The 17,535-nt window shown below is 34.8% G+C and overlaps 1 long non-coding RNA gene across 1 annotated transcript in view; it reads left to right on the top strand.

Annotated features, from left to right (window-relative positions):
- The first annotated feature begins 1,027 nt into the window (after window positions 1-1,027).
- The window catches only part of LOC113918276, a 31,096-nt gene continuing 14,588 nt past the window's right edge, over window positions 1,028-17,535 (top strand). The window contains exon 1 of the long non-coding RNA XR_003518505.2: window positions 1,028-1,251. This is a non-coding gene — a long non-coding RNA (uncharacterized LOC113918276). The remainder of the gene's footprint in view (window positions 1,252-17,535) is intronic.

The raw sequence follows: 17,535 nt of genomic DNA on the forward strand, positions 1-17,535 counted from the left end.
TTTCTAACCATAAAGCATTCATTTTCTGTCAAATCTGTGTTCTTAGCTCGACACCTATACAATGTCCTATAGCTATTTTTGAAACTGGGGACTTATAAGGATCTGCAAATTTTAAGATATAATCTATTCCATTTTAACAGTGTTGATCATTTTTTAATATTGACTATTTTAACATATTTTTCTCTTCAATTTTTTAAAAGGTACAGATTTCATACTTGAAAAATATTTGATTTCTATGCCTTATTGTTTATCACCTTCACATCTATGTAGTAATAATGTCCACTACTTCAGTTCCCAGTCATATTTCAACCCATTTCAATCCCACTCCTCCTGCAATATGCCACTAAAATCATTCTTACTAAGGTCACTAATAAATGCCAGGTTTCCAGTCTTGATTAGAATTTTAAGCAGATGCTCCATCGTGAGCATACCTTTCCATTTTCTAATTGTTTCTTCCTTTGATTTCCTTGTCAATGAACACTCTTGTTGATAGGGATTCTGAGGGCTACATAGTAATGTATATGAATCCAGTCTGACTAAATATAAATTTTATTGACCACACAATGCCTTATGTCACCATAAATGCAATGTGGACCATACCTACAGCTTGGTTCTAAGAAGAAACTCTACATAAATGTTACATAAGCCTCGGCCTCGGATTACTCTGTATTTGTTAATGACATTCCAAGTTAGCCATTTTTGTGCATGATGATGATGAACAGTTAAGAATCAGCAATGCATATTCACACACACACGCACACGCACACACACACACACACACACATTGGAATGGTGTTGGCAAAGGGTTAACAGATCATTCTACTTCCGCATGAGAATTTTAACTTCAGTTACATTTCCTAGGTTTGTTTCCATAGAAACAGGTAGGGATGTTATTGTCAACTAAGTTACTAAGCAACATCGCTTATGGTAAAATGATCCCTTCCTTGTAGGTTGGATTAAACCAGAAGACAATAAATACTCGGCAGGAACCCCTATTGTGAGATTGTCCTGAGTAAGGAGACTTTCATAATTGGGCATGAACACTGTGGGATCCTTGAAAGGTCTATGTTGGTACAAAAGATTATGGATCCTGTGGGATGTGAGGCTTTTAATCAAGAGTGGTCTCCACACCTGTAGGTGGGGTATTTTGGGAAAAAGAGGACCCATCACGGTTTTATGGATTGCTACAAGAACTGCTGCAAGACTCCCACTGAGGAGAACCACCTGCTGTGGCCTTCCTGGCATTCTGAGGTTTCTGCCCTATATCCTTTTGAGTAGATTGTGGCAAATATTACATTGTGTAGTCTCATGAGTCTCAATGTGTAGTTGAGCTTAAGAAGCACCTTTTCCTGGTGGGAAATGCAGACAGTACTCAGATATCTAACAAATGCAATATTGATTCAATTTCCAAATGCCTCAAAATTTCCAAATTCTCAGCATCTATATAATTTTCATTCCATGTCTTTTTCTCACTGTGCAGTATTTGTATGTTAAATTTCCAAATTATGGAAAATCCTTAAAAATACAGCAGTGCTAATATATATTTGAACTCAAACATACACAGTAATAATTAGTTATCCTTGCATTATCCTTCTCTAACAACTTATTATGTAAATATTATAAGAAGATTCACTGAGATCTCCAATATGAAAATGTGTAATTTTTATGCAGATTCTGAGATGGAACCTAGATAAAGTAGGAAAAGACATAGATATGAAAGTATTAGGTCTTTCCTCATATACATAAGAGGAATTTACTACATATCTCATGATTTACATATTTTATAGAAATGAGATTTTAATTTTCACAACATAAACATTGAAAATATACTCTCAGTATCTTGAAGGTTTATATAAAATATATAAAATTTGTCACCTGTTTATTTTATCTTCAAATGTGTTTATTAATTAAGTATATGATTCATGCAGTATTCACTTATTTTTCTCTTATTTCATATAATTGGAAAACATAACATTTGCACTAAAGTCAAACATGCTTACAACATATTTGATAATGATGTCAGAAATAATCAAAATCTTTGGCAATAAAATATTCACATTTAATATCATAATCTGAGCATATATTTCCATCCTTTTAAACATGGAGATGATCCAATGATGCTATAATTATAAATTAAACTTATTTCAAAATTTAAAAATGCACTATTTTAAATGCAAATACCCTTTATAGCACAAACACTGTGCAATGTCAACTGCAATATTTAAGGAATTAATTTATTAAACCTTCTTCCACAATTTTTGTTTCTCTTATATGTGGTCAGTTATGTTTATAGTTTACATATGTTTACTTTAAGCTTATGGACTACAACTATAAGAAATATCCTGGGTTGCCTGGGTGGCTCAGTCTGTTGACCATCCATCTCTTGGCTTTGCTCAGGTCATGATCTCGGGGTTGTGAGATCAAGCCCCATGTCGGACTCTGCACTTAGTGCAGAGTCCACTTGAGATTCTCTTTTTCTTTCTCCCTCTCACTCTCTCCCTCAAAATAGATAAATTAAAAAAAAGTAACCCATAAATGTGTCTATGCTTAATTTTGAATATTTTATATTCACAGTGAATGATAATAAATATTAAACAATCAATTCTATTTTCTTAGTGAATGTTTATGTAATTATCCTTTCAATATTTTCATAATTGCTTTATTTTACCTGCCCATAAGTTCTGAGATATTTACTTCATTAATTATTTTGAGAACATATTGGACTTCTGAAATGCAACCAAACAATAGCAAGTACAGTAGTTTCCAGGAACAGTATTTTTGTTTGTTTGTTTGTTTTTAGAATATCAGATGGTTCCCCAGTACCAGGAATAGGACTCTCTTCCTTCATAAAATCAGGATCTAAGGAATGTTATTAAGCACACTTGCTGATAAACTTTCAGTAGTGAAGATTAAAAATTAATCCCTTAATTTAAATAATTCTCAAGTTAAAATAACAGGTGTAGATTTCATGATTTCTCTTAAAAGCATACATTTCAAACTAATGTACAAATGGAAATGAGTACTGTAACTAGCAGGGAATACATTAAAGTCCTGGACAGGTGAAAAATATGTGCATGAATATCTTCCAGTTTGCTTGAATGTGAGTTACATCAATATATTTAAGAAAAAAATTAAATCCCTAATGATAATTATAGTGGGTTGTTATATACTTAATGTATTATAACCCAGCTTTGTATTTCGGCTTACCAGACTTGTAGAATCAGTTTATACAATCCTCAGAAAAATGTACATTCTCCTTGAATTACATATAATAAGAACAGTAATAGTACAGCAGGTCAAGGTATGTGAAATATTAGACAGAATGTTTATTTTGTTTTTCCATTCTGGTTCAGACATTCTCCAGAATAATAAAAATCATAGCCAGATTACTCTCATATCTCTGTTCTGAGAAGTTAATCAGACATTCAAAATAAAATTAATGCTGATAATAACTGAAATCTGAGACTTAGACAATTATTAAAAGAGGGTGAATGCTCAGTGTCTCATTTTCGGAAATAAAAATCAAAGTATGAATTATCAGGCTAAATATTTATTAAGTTACCAGCATTGCCTTATAAAGCATGACTTAGAATACAAGTGGAAATCACCAGGAACTATATGTAGCAAATGTGCTAAAATCCAATCTGATAGTTAATTTTGTGTAGCAACTTGACTGGGTATGTCTGTGAGAGTGTTTCAGAAAGAGATTAACATTTAAGTCAGTAGACTGAGTGAAGAAGATCAACCATCACCAACATGGGTGGGCAATCACCTAACTAGTTGAGTGCCTAACTAGAACAAAAATATGGAGGAATGGCAGATACTCTCTCTCTTATTATGCTGGGACATCTGTTTTCTCCCCCACCTAGGTTCTCAGTTCTCAGGCCATCAGCCTTGGACTGAGAGTTATAGCACCAACTCCTCCTGGTTCACTGGCCTTCAAACTGAATTACACCACCAGCTTTCCTGGGTCTCCAGCTCACAGAGAGCAAGTATTGAGAATTCTCAGCCTCCATAAGCTAATTCCCATAATAAATATTTTATGTATCTATATACACTTCTTACTGGTTGGTTCTGTTCTCTGAAGTACCCTAACACATCTAACTACATCAAATGGGTAGGGACTGTTTCTCTAATTTAGTTTTTAAATTGAAAAATAAAGAGATCAGAGAGTATTTATATATTTGTCTTTCAGCACATCTGAAACTTTCTCTTTCTCTCCTGGAGAAAAAGACCAAAACGTAAACTGGTGGATAGTACTGTAGACTAGTTTGATGACTGGTTAAATAAGCATGCTAATTAACAGTAAACTGGAAGGAGGCAAACATCATGTGGTAGGAGTTTCTATACTTGGTGATATAAGTTTTTAAAAATGCTTTTTATTACCATCATTTTTGTGGCTGTTCATATTTTTAATTGTGCTTACTAGTTTTCAAAAAAAAAGAGAAAATAGAGTAGGGGTAAATCAACAGTTCTCAAAGTGTGATCTTGTCTTTCATGCCACTAAGACCCTCCTTTGGGGCCAAAAGATCACAAATATATTCATCCTAATACTAGGATATTATTTACTTTTTTGCTCTTACTCATTAATGTCAGTGAACCTTTCCAAGGGCTATAATAATGTGTGATTTAATGCGAAAAGACTTTTGAGAATCCAGATTTCTTATATGAAGCAATATAGAAGAGAGTTGAAAAATGTAAAAAGATGCCATTATCCTCAATTCTTTTACTTTGAATAAAACAGCCAACTTCAGGGAAAAATATCTTTATAGGAAATAGACATTATCATTAAATCAATAAATGTATTAACACTTTAAATTCTTAATTTTACTTCCTAATTTAGTAACTATGGATATAATCTATATAAACAAAAATTCTTTTGTATCCTCAATAATTTTTAAATATTCTGGTTCATGAGAAACAAATAGTTCCTAATAATAAAATCTTTGAGAATAAATGAATTAAATAATTAGATTTATAATTTATAATTAAGTAATATCAAAGTAGGATTGATGACAAAATATCAGTAATGCATAAAGCACAATGATAAAGTTCCAGGCATGTAGAAGTTTGGGAAATAGTGACTATACTCATGCCATTAAAAATCATGAGGCTATATGCTTAAACACATAATTTCTGTCAGGATCCAAGGCTTCCATGACTGGAATTAAAATAAGTAACCATTTCCCTGAACTCTAAATGCACCTGAAATGTTGTCTATTATTAGAGTAGCACCTCTGAATTATTTAACGCCTCACAAATTTTAGGTAAGGTAATGCTTTAAAGAATCTGTATTAGTTGCGTGTGATTGCATAACAAATTACCACAAAATTAGAAGTGTAAAAAACCCATATAATATCTCAGTTTCTAAGGACCAGCTAATCTGGGCACAGTTTAGCTGCCTCTTCTGCCTGCAGTTCTGCAATCTGTGTGTCATCTAGGACTGGAATCTAAACTGAAAGTTTGGACTGGGGAAAGGTCGACTTCTAAGTTTGAGTGGTGGCTGGAAGAATTCAGTTCCTAGAGCCTGTTGGCCTTGGTTTCTAGCTGACTCCTGGCTGAGGACCGTCCTCAGTTCCTTGTCTCAAGGGCTTCACATAGCAGCTTGTTTCAAACTGTTGTAGCCAAAAAAATAGAGTTTGTGAGAAAGCCAGAATTCACAGTTCTATGTAAACTAATCACAGAAGTGACATCTCATTCCCTTTGCCATGTTTTATTGCTTAGAAACAAGGCACAAGGGACAGCCAACCCAACTCATATCCACAGGAGATTACACAAGGGTGTGACTACCAAGAGTTGGGATCACTGAGGGCTAGTTTATCAAACCTAGCGTAGCCGTGCATACTCCTAAGCATAGAATAAAGATAGTCTGGCTATAATAAAAAGCAGGTATTCAGTTGTGCATGCATTTTCTAATCAATGACTTTGTCATATGCTCACTTTATGATGAGTTAGGATGAAAAGGCAACTATGCCATTACCTCCTAATTCAAATAAATTTGAATTTCCTAGATGAAGGACAACAAGTAAATATTTCCCATCTGCAATTATAACAACTTGCTGTGGGTTCACCAAGAAATAGTGTATCAGGTTTACTAAGGTAATTGGTAAGATGACACTAGAATTAAGTCCAGGAGGGCTGAGGAGAATTAGTGAGGTGCAAAGTATCTTTAAGAAGTGAAGACTGTCATGTAAGGAGACTAGTAGAAGCAGATTCACAGAAAAATGAAATAACTTGAAATTGCAAGTCACTTCTGGAAATTGCAAGTCACTTCTGGAAATTGCAAGTCAATTGGCTATATCAAGGGATGGGTTTTAAAAGTTAGGAAAGGGTCAGATTATGAAGGGATATGTCTGCTAGAAAAATTCACTTATTTTTTTAATTGAAAATTATTGAAAAATATAATTTTTAATTATGATAATTTGTACTTGCATAATGTAGTCCATTAATTGTAGTATTTAGGGACATCATGCTGGAACTGTTGGATGAAATGATTTGAAGAGTTTAGACTACTATCAGCACAAAATTTGGAGGCCTACTATAATTATCCAAGTAAGCAATTTTGAAGATTTGAGGAAGGCATATACTACTGAAATACAGATAAGGAATGACATAGGAAAGTTACTCCCAAATTGGAATCTGTTAATCAGATAACTTTTTATCTTGAGAGGGTTCTAGAACAGTAGACATTTCTCCTCCTTCAACTCCAAAGTTAATGTACATCCAATTCATGGAAGGATTTTATTAAAATCTGATATCATAGGTCTGGAGCAGGGCCTGATCGTCTGCATATAAGTTACCAGGGGATGCTTAGGCTGCTGGTCCTCAACCCGTATTTTGATTAACACAGGATTATATTACTAAAGTCTTTGTGATTGAAAAATGGAAGGGGTGATTTAGACAAAGCATGTAGAATTTACACCTACACACTCACTTAGATGCAAAGGAAAGAATAGGAGTAGCAAGGGATCTATAGACTCTCCAACCAAAACAAAAAGCAAGGCTGTTAGTGAGAAAAAACACAATTATTTGTACATGGAGAGGAAGATTCACATAATGGTCTTATCAGTTGCAGAATGATTTTAAGGTGGCTTCAATGGCATGCACTCCTTTTTTTTTTAATTTATTTGAGAGAGAGACCGAGAGAGTGAGAGAGAGAGCACGAGCAAGGTGAGGGGCAGAGAGAGAAGCAGACACCCTGCTGAGTGGGGAGCCGGACATGGCCTCAATCCCAGAACTCCGGGGTCATGAGCTGAGAGGAAGGCAGATGCCCAACTGACCGAGCCACCTAGGGGCCCTGTGCACTTCATTTTAATACAGTCTAGACCTTTGTTTCGAGAAAATTACGTGTTCATTAACCTCTACAACTGAAAAGGAACAGGTTAATGTTTGGAAGTGAATTGGAAGGAGAGAAACTATGCATGTGGCAAATGGCACTCACACTTCTGATTAACACTGTTCTACCTCATTTCCTCATTTTCTAGTGAGCAGGAAGCAAATAAAACTCCAACAAGAATGGTAAAGTGGGAAAAGTATAAGATTTCAACTTTATCCTTTCAAGAGAATGGGGGGGGAATGGACAAAAATACTCAAAATAGTGACCAGGAAGAACTGACAAGTACAACGGAGCTGTGGATTCAAATTGTGGTAGCACAAGTGGACATGGCTATTTAAGATGTTTTCTTTTATTTATTTATTTATTTATTTAGCCTGTATCATCTCTCTCTCTCTCTCTCTCTCTCTCTCTTTTTTTTTTTTTTTTTTAGTACTCTTTCCGGTTTGGTTACTGTGTGTTCATCTCTTATCCAAATAGTTTTCCTACATGATTTGTTAATATAACTCCCTTTTTATGAGAAATGGTTGATTATAGAAAAGAGTGGAATTCCTTTCCTGGAAATTTGTAAACTGAAGCTGGGATCACCTATTGTTTTCTGTCAGAATTTCTAATATGTCAAATTTGGAGGATTATCCAAATCACTGAACATTAGATAACAGTGACAAACAGCCAGTCAACAAAGGTGGTTAGAAATGAGAGAGACTGGAGCCAATATACAAAGAAAAGTACTAGATATTAGATAGGGAAATAATTATTGGAATTGGAGTCTCTTGTTCTAAATGATCCTGCCACTCCCTGAGTTCCCTAATTTTTAAGAGTTTTGATGATTCAATAATTTCACACACTACAGTCATATAATAACCACCTTCTAGAGTCTATTCCATGGCTGGTAAGAAGTTTACAACAAGAAAGGTATGACAAATTCATCTTCAAAATAACATTACTCACAATAAAATACAAAATAAGAACAAATATATTTTCCATTTCTTTCCTTTCCTGATTTTTGTCGTAGGCACTACTCTGTGGGGTTCAATAAAGTTCATTTGTGTGTCAACCAAACTTTATTGATTCAGTTCAGCTTCATGGATTTGCACTGAAGTGTTGCTCACCCTAAAAGAATGCTAATCAAGTAATTCTATGACAGCCTTATAACCTTGCAGTAAAAAGCACACCAGTGTAAAGGTGGGTGAATTACAGTCTATTTGATGCTTGATTTACTCTACAGCTGTCTTCCACAAAGAAATATAATAGCCAAAAACTAAAGCTTGGGTGGTTTTTAAACAGATTAGGAGTTATTTGGTGTTATTTGGTGAAGAGGGTAGATTCCTGAGGGAGCAGAAAGAATGAATTGAGTTATTTAAAATCTTTTGACTTTTTAGGATCTTGTTTACATTTGGATTTGCTTCCGACTCAAACAAGTTAGAAGTTGGCACAGACATACATACTTATCTTTCTTTGCTAATCTACTTAGGATCACTAAGAAGTAGTTCAACAAAGCTACTGTAGAAAAGATTAATACTTAAAAATTTTTACTGATATAAAAGAAAAAATAAAAGAATTTGCTTAAAATCAAAGGAGAGCTGGTTTCTACATTGTGCCACTCCCACTTAACAATGCTGCTTAGGCAGTATTCAAATCTCTCTGAGGGTAGATTTGCTCTGAATATGTACTACATCACTGGGCTGGATTATTTTTGAAACTGAATAATATTGCCAGAGTGTTATAAAAAGAGAGAATCTTCCTTCATCTGCAGATCAAGTTTAGAAAATGTAGGAATGGGCGCCTGGGTGGCTCAGTTGGTTAAGTGACTGCCTTCGGCTCAGGTCATGATTGATCCTGGAGTCCCGGGATCTAGTCCCGCATTGGGCTCCCTGCTCAGCGAGGAGCCTGCTTCTCCCTCTAACCCTCCCCCCTCTCATGTACTCTCTCTCTCTCATTCTCACTCTCTCAAAATAAATAAATAAATCTTTAAAAAAAATAAGAAAAAAAAGAAAATGTAGGAGTTGTGTAAGTTTCTGACATATTTCTATAGTGATATGTAACTGTGATAAAGGTGCTGTTACAATATTCAACCAGTACTTTTGAGCATATTTATTTATGAACTTTAAGTAGTAATTTACACCTTGAGGAAATTGACAACTGCCTAATTAATGTTCATGCTGGTCATAAACAACACTATCGTTTTCACAATAGAAATTTTTAAACACCAATTAATACAAAATCTGGTATTTCTAATTCATATGCAGGAAAGTATTAATTTGGAATATCTCTCTTAAAATGGGACATGGAATTAAATAAATCATTCATAACATGCGGCCAAATATATAATTATTTTATTATGCAAAGAGAAAGGGAACATTTTTGCTAAAAATTTAATCTAAAAACAAAAAAGTGTATTCTTCTCAAAGGTATCAATTTGCAATCATTATTTATATTGTTCCTATAAAGTCCATGATTATATACATGGAGTAACTTAGAATTTGATAATTTTGGTGAAGTATAAAAAATTCATAAAAGTAAAAAAATTAAAATTGTATTACATGATTTAAAAATTGAGGAAACTTCACATTTTATTATCTTTGTGGTTCTATCAGGTATATGACAACATAACGTTATGTACATATACATGGATATTACTATAGCCTATTAGTCTTCCTTCAATAAGACAATGATTAAAAATGATAAAGAAAATAACTATATTTAATATTAGTGTAAGGAAAACTGGTAAACATTTAGAGATGAAGAAATAAAGGATATTTTAAATTTTAGTTGCACTGTAATTTACAACAGTCTGATATCAGACATGTTACTTGACCTGACATCTCTTCTCCCTTCCTTTGGTCACATCAACCCATTTCTTTGAAAGAAATCACCTAAAATTATTTACATTTTCCTTCTCCTATTAACCAAATAAGAGATGAAACTTTTCAGAGGTGGTCCACAAATGCTTTATCAACTTAATAAAACTTACCTCCCCTCCCTTAGACATCGCTAACATTGTGAAGTGCCTGGGTGGCTCAGTTGGCTAAGCATCTGCCTTTAGTCAGGTCGTGATCTCAGGGTCCTTGGACCAAGTCCCTCAGCTTCTCCCTCTGCCTCTCTCTCTGTCTCTCATGAATAAATAAATAAAATCTTTTTTAAAAAAAGACATCATTACATTGTTACACACAGATAGTGACTCTATTTCATAATTATTCAGATTAGTTTAATGATCCAAAGTTAACTTTTTAAGTTTATTTATTTAAGTAATTTCTACACCCACATGGGGCTTGAACTCACAACCCCCAAATCCAGGGTGTCATGTACTACCAACTGAGCCAGCAGGCAACCCCCCAAAGTTAATTTTTTGCTAACAGATTATCCTTGCCTCATTGGAATAGTTCTGAATTGTACAATGTGTTTCCATTCAAATTTCAGATTTCATAATCTCTACTGGCAAATTTGGTTATGTAAATGAATGTTTTATTAATAATATTCCACTGTAAGGACACATGTAACTATGTTTTAGCTAAAATATAAGGTCATAAATTAAGTCTTCTGATAAAATTATTCTTTTCTTAATAGTCAAATAAGAGATTCTCAGCAATATGAACTTGTCTAAATATTTCAGAATCAACCAGTTTGTGTGAATATTTGATTAATTCAGTCAAAAATCCACATCGACAATTTGTGTTGTTTGAATAAAGGAAATGGAACTATTTGTGGATATTCATAAGGAACAATTTTATAACCATACAGCAGGATATTCCTGGGAACATGATTTATTATAATTTATAATTACCCTGCATGTGGTCTCTGAAGAACTATAATACCCTTCAGAATAATTAATACACAAAGCATCAGAAATACCCAGTTTTCCCAGTGGCTTCACGGCTAGGGGATGTTGAGAATGAATTCTAACCTAAGTCTTCCTTGTCTTCAAATTCCTTCAAATGGTGGCCTAGCTACCACTAAAGCCATGGGTAATATAGAAACAGATAACTGTCTCCAAATAATTATTTCAAGAGTCTTAGTTTGGCAGACCATGTTCTATAAACCTAAACATTCCCATGGATATAAAAAGTTCAAGGGTTTAATGACAGAGTGCATATATTTTTAACAGAATTAATGATTGTGTTTTGAATGAATATATCCTAAGTACAAAGAGAATATGGGAAGGGCGCCTGGGTGGCTCAGTCAGTTAAGTGTCTGCCTTCGGCTCAGGTCATGATCCCAGGGTCCTGGGATCCAGCCCTGCATCGCACTCCTTGCTCAGTGGGAAGCCTGCTTCTCCCTCTCCCACTCCCCCTGCTTGTGTTCCCTCTCTCACTGTGTCTCTATCTAATAAATAAATAAAATCTTTAAAAAAAAAAGGAGACAATATGGGAAAAGATAACATATCTAAGGTATGTAAATCTAATTTGGTAGTGATAGTGACTTTGAATTGAGAAATAAAGATATATATCCAAGGTCAGGAAAAAAATGAATGTTAATAGTTTTTGTAATTTGTACTCTTACACTGAGGATAAATTAATTTAAAAAAATAGTTACTTAAAAATGTATTCACCAATGATCATGTTTTCATTAATAGTTTCACTTGCATCTAAGGTTTTCTTATTATGTTTAGATTTAAATAGCTAAAGATTTCTACTTTCATCCTAGATTAAGTCATTTAGTATATATGGCATCCTAAATCAGGCTTAACAGAATTCAAATTAGTGCTAACGGCACACACAAACTTTTGCAAATAGATATCAACTAATGATATCTATTTCATTATGATATTTTTTAAAAAACATTTAATTTCTACCCCCCAGTGTGGTACTCAAACTCATGACCCCAAGATCAAGATTCACATGCTCTTCCAACTGAGCCAGCAAGGCACCCCTTAATTATAGTATTCTTAAAGGAATAATTCATTTTTAATGTTAGTAACTTTGAACAGATACATGTCCTGTATCTGTTCACCAAACCCAAATAATTATTGGCAGATGTTCTATTCACAATTTTAAAGATGTGTGTTACACTTAAGGTGTTTTTTAAGATTTATTTATTTATCTGAGAGAGAGAGAGTGCATCAATGGGGGGGAGGATGAGGGAGAGAGAGAATCTCAAGCAGACTCCTTGCTGAGCATGGGGCCAGATGCGGGGCTCAATCTCACGGCCCTGAGATCATGACCAGAGCCAAAACCAAGAGTTGGACACTCAAGTGACAGAGCCACCCAGGTTCCCCCACCTTAATATTCTTTATTTATTTTTATTTTTTTAAGATTTTATTTATTTATTTGACAGAGAGAGACACAGCAAGAGAGGGAACACAGCAGGGGTAGTGGGAGAGGGAGAAGCAGGCTCCCCGCTGAGCAGGGAGCCCAATGTGGGGCTGGATCCCAGGACCCTGGGATCATGATCTGAGCCAAAGTCAGACGCTTAACGACTGAGCCAATACATTGTCATTGTATCTATCATAGTTCATAGAGACAGTCATAAATCAGTCTTCTGACTCTTGCACTAACTCTTTCTCTCAGTCTTTCATCCATTCATCTCATATTTAAAACAAACAAACAAACAAACAAACAAACAAGTTTTCTTTTTCATTCTGAGCCCTTGTGAAAATGAGTAATATCCCAAACTTTAGAAATGATTATAATAATAGAGAGCTGTGTATCTAAAATAGAGAGATACTAACTAAAACCAGCTGGTTAGGAGAAAAGTAAAATACTGATTTCCATGCAATTTGACAAAAGAAAAACAACAAAACCCAGATTTAATCTGTCTAACATACTATCATCTTTGCTTTTACTAGCAGCTTTTGTGGTTAGTGTTTTTGGCAAAAAGACTTTCAAACTGAAAAAAAAAATCCTTTGGTTTCCTTTTTGGCCTTTGAAACTCAGGTGTTTTCCCTATATAGATGTTCAGAGAACTTCTCTTAAAGATTAGCAGGCATGCAAAATTATTTCCCAGCAAACTTCAAATCCTGACTAGAAGAAATATTTACATATTCAGGTATTTGCTTCCTATCATTCTCCAAATCTAAAACATTCCTGGCAGTTATTCTGGACATATTAGTAAGTCTTAAATCTAATGGCCTACAGACTTTCCAGGAATATCCTCTTATATTAAATGATCATGACAATCAAAGGTTCTTATCAATGTCCATTTCCTGCTTAAAATGCAATTCCTGTGGTCTTTTCTATACAGCTTATGAACTCTGATTCTAATAGTTTCTTTAAATATGGAAATCACACTTTAGGTTTCCCTTTCCTTTAAGCAAATTCATAATGTTTCCTTTTTTATACATATATATGTTATAGAAGAATTTATCTTACATAGAAATATTACATAAGACCAAGATGCAATTTTTCCCCTTTTGTTTACTATTTCACATAGTTGAGTTAGTCCTTAATTTAAAAATAGATGGCAAGTCTAGGGGTTCAAAAGACCAACATAGGAAGACCCTGAACTCATCTACTCCACAGACACAATGAATCTAAACCAACATATAGAGCAATTCTGCTGAAGAAGAACAGAGACCTGATTGAACATCTTCTACACGGGTGCCTGGGTGGCTCAGTTGGTTGAGTGACTGCCTTCAGCTCAGGTCATGATCCTGGAGTCCCTGGATCGAGTCCCGCATCGGGCTCCCTGCTCGGCAGGGAGTCTGCTCCTCCATCTGACCTTCCTCCCTCTCATGTTCTCTCTCTACCATTCTCTCTCTCTCTCAATAAATGAATAAAAATTTTAAAAAAAAATAAATAAAAGAACATCTTCTACACAACAAAGGATAGAAAGACCATAAAAAAAAGAGCAGGAAACAAAGACATGGTAATGTTGGGAACCCCACCCTCCATGCAGCAACCTGCAATAAGGAGGGACAGCACTAAGGATCCCACAACCCAGATTTACCCCTCCTGAGACACAGAAAACAAGAACAAACAAAACAAAACAAAAAACAGCTATTTGAAAGGCAGCCAGACTATAAGTGAAAGAAACTCATTTGCTAACCCTACTGCATCCATCTAACAGTGGAAGAATTGCTGGAACTCTCTGTAGGTTGGAGGTGTTGGCCAGCACCACTGTTTACATTTCCCATCCACCTTAATATTGCAGATAGAAGCAGGGTCTAAGAGCTCTAGCCAGCCTGCTACATGCTAACCCTTGCCAACTCCAGCCAAACACAAAAGATACAACCCCTGCCCCCAACCTCTCATGTATCTGCCCCAGTTCCAGCTGTTGCAGTAGGGCAGTCCCAGTGTAGAGTTCCCTAGGAGACCCTGAGCTCACACGTTCTACAACTTCAACCAGCCAGCCAAAGCCACCAGGCACATAGAGTTTACATACGGAATGCTCCTAAACAAGACCACTCTGCAAGACTGGGAGAGGCAGCTGTTTTGCCTCACTCATAGAAACAAACACAGAAAAAAATAAACAAATAAATAAAAAGAGGGGAAAGTGGAATATACTGCAAATGAAAGAATGAGACATAAATTCAAAAAAGAACTAAATGAGATAAGCTACCTGTCTGATAAAGAGTTTAATGTAATGGTCATAAAGATGCTCACTGAATTTAGGAGAAAACTGGATGCACTCAATGAGAACTTCAAGAAAGAGATTATATATATATATATATATATATATATATATATATATATAGTATTCTATTCTATTCTATTCTATTAATTATATATATAAAAGAACAAATCAGAATTGAAGAACAGAATAACTGAAGTGAAAAATACACTAGAGGGCATCAACAGTGTATTAGCAGATGCAGAAGAATGGATCAATCTGGAAGACAAGATAATGGAAAACACCCAATCTGAACAGAAAAAAAATTAAAAACAGAAGAATAAATCATAGTAATCATCAATCATACTAATCAATCATACTTATATTCACATTATCAATGTACTGGGCCAGCATCAATCATACTAATATTCATATTATAAGGGTCCCAGAAGGTGAAGAGACAGAGAAATCTTCATAAAACTCATGTGAAGCAATAATAGCTGAAAATTTCCCTAATCTGGGGAAGAAAACAGACATCCACATCCAGTAACCTTTAAAGAGCACCAAAGGAGATGAATGTCCAGCCAAGACACATAATAATTACAATGTCAAAAATTAGAGTGAATCTTAAAAACAGCAAGAAAAAACAACTAGTTATGTACAAGGGAAATCTCACAAGCCTATCAGCTGATTTTTCAACAGAAACTTTCAGCAAGAGGGAATGTCATGATATATTCAAAGTGCTGAAAAAAAACCTATAACCAAAAGTACCCTACATGACAAGATTATTACTCAGAATTGAAGGAGAGATAGACTTACTAAGACAAACAAAATTTAAAAGTCCATCACCACTAAATGAGTCTTATAAGGAATGTTGAAGGAACTTAAGGCAATAACTAGAAGTCAGAAAATTATGAATAGAAAAACCTTCACTGATAAAAGCTAATATATAGTAAAAGTTGATTAATTATGTATAAAACTAGTATGAAAGTTAAAAGACAAAAGTAGTAAAATCAATTACATCTAAAAAGCTAAGTAATTTTAATATGTAAAATATGAAATGTACAATACAAAAATGTAAAACAAAACCTGGAAGGGGAAGTAAAAAAAGGAGTACATTTAAAATATGTTTAAGTCTAAGTTACCATCAACTTAATATTGATGTTATATATTTAGGATATTTTATATGAACCTCATGGCAACCACAAACCAAAAACCTATACTACATACAGTAAAAAGACAAAGGAATCCAGAATAACACTAAGAATCATCAATCACAACAGGAGGGGAGCAACAGGAGGACAAAGAAACAGAGAACTACAAAACAACAAGAAAACCATTAAAATGGCAGTAGGTACATACCTATCAATAATTACTTTAAATGTAAAATGTTCTAATTGTTCGAATCAAAGAATAGAGGGTGACAGAATGGATAAAAATAGAAGACCCATTTATATGCTGCCTGCCAGAGACTCAACTCAGACCTCAAGACATACAGACTGAAAGCAAAGGAATGGAAAAAGATATTCCTTGCAGATTGAAGTGAAATAAAATCTGAGGTTGCAATACTTCTAGCAGATAAAATAAACTTTCAAACAAAGACTAACATGAGACAAAGTAGGAAAGTACATAATGATAAAGGGTTCGATCTAACAGGAAAATATGAAAAATGAAAGTCTTTATCCATACAACATAGGAGCACCTAAATATATAAAGCAAATATTAGCAGACATAAAGGGAGAAATTGACAGCAATACAATAATAGTAGGGGACCTTAAGACCACACTTAAATCAGTGGATGGATCATCCAGGTGATCAATAAGGAAAGAGTGGGTTTGAATGACGCATTCGAATGGATAGATTTAACAGATAAAATATACTATCCCAAAACAGAAGTGAATATGGAACATTCTTCAGGGTAGATCACATGTTAGGCTACAGAACAAGTCTCAATAAATTTAAGAAGACTTGAAATCATACCAAGCATCTTTTCTGACCACAACAGTATGAAACTATGAATCAATTACAGTAAAAGAAATGGAAGAAACACAAGCACATGGAGACTAAACAACATGATACTAAACAACCAATGAGTCAATGAAAAAAATCAAGAAGGAGATCAAGAAATACCTGGAGACATGAAAAAGGTACAAAACTTTTGGAATGTAGGAAAAGCAGAAATAAAATAAAGGTTTATAGGGGCGCCTGGGTGGTTCAGTCAGTTAAGTGTCTGCCTTCAGCTTAGGTCATGAGCCCAGGGTCCTGGGATCTAGGCCCATGTCTGGCTCTCTGCTCTGCAGGGAGACTGCTCACCTCTCCCTCTGCCCCTCCCTGCCACTCGTGCCCTCCTTCTCTCTCTCTCTCTCAAATAAATAAAAATATATATATATTAAAAAAAAGTTTACATACAACACCCAGTGCTCCATGCAATACCTGTCCTCCTTAATACCCATCACCAGGCTAACCCATCCCCCTACCCCCCTCCCCTCTAACACCCTCAGTTTGTTTCTCAGAGACCATGGTCTCTCATGATTCATCTCTCTTTCCGATTTCTCCCCCTTCATTTTTCCCTTCCTTCTCCTAATGTCCTCCCTGCTATTCCTTATGCTCCACAAATAAGTGAAACCATATGATAATTGACTTTCTCTGCTTGACTTATTTCACTTAGAATAATCTCCTCCAGTCCCATCCATGTTGATGCAAATGGTGGGTAT

This window comes from Zalophus californianus, chromosome 1 (genome assembly GCF_009762305.2).
Source record: "Zalophus californianus isolate mZalCal1 chromosome 1, mZalCal1.pri.v2, whole genome shotgun sequence".
Taxonomy (NCBI): Eukaryota; Metazoa; Chordata; class Mammalia; order Carnivora; family Otariidae; genus Zalophus; species Zalophus californianus.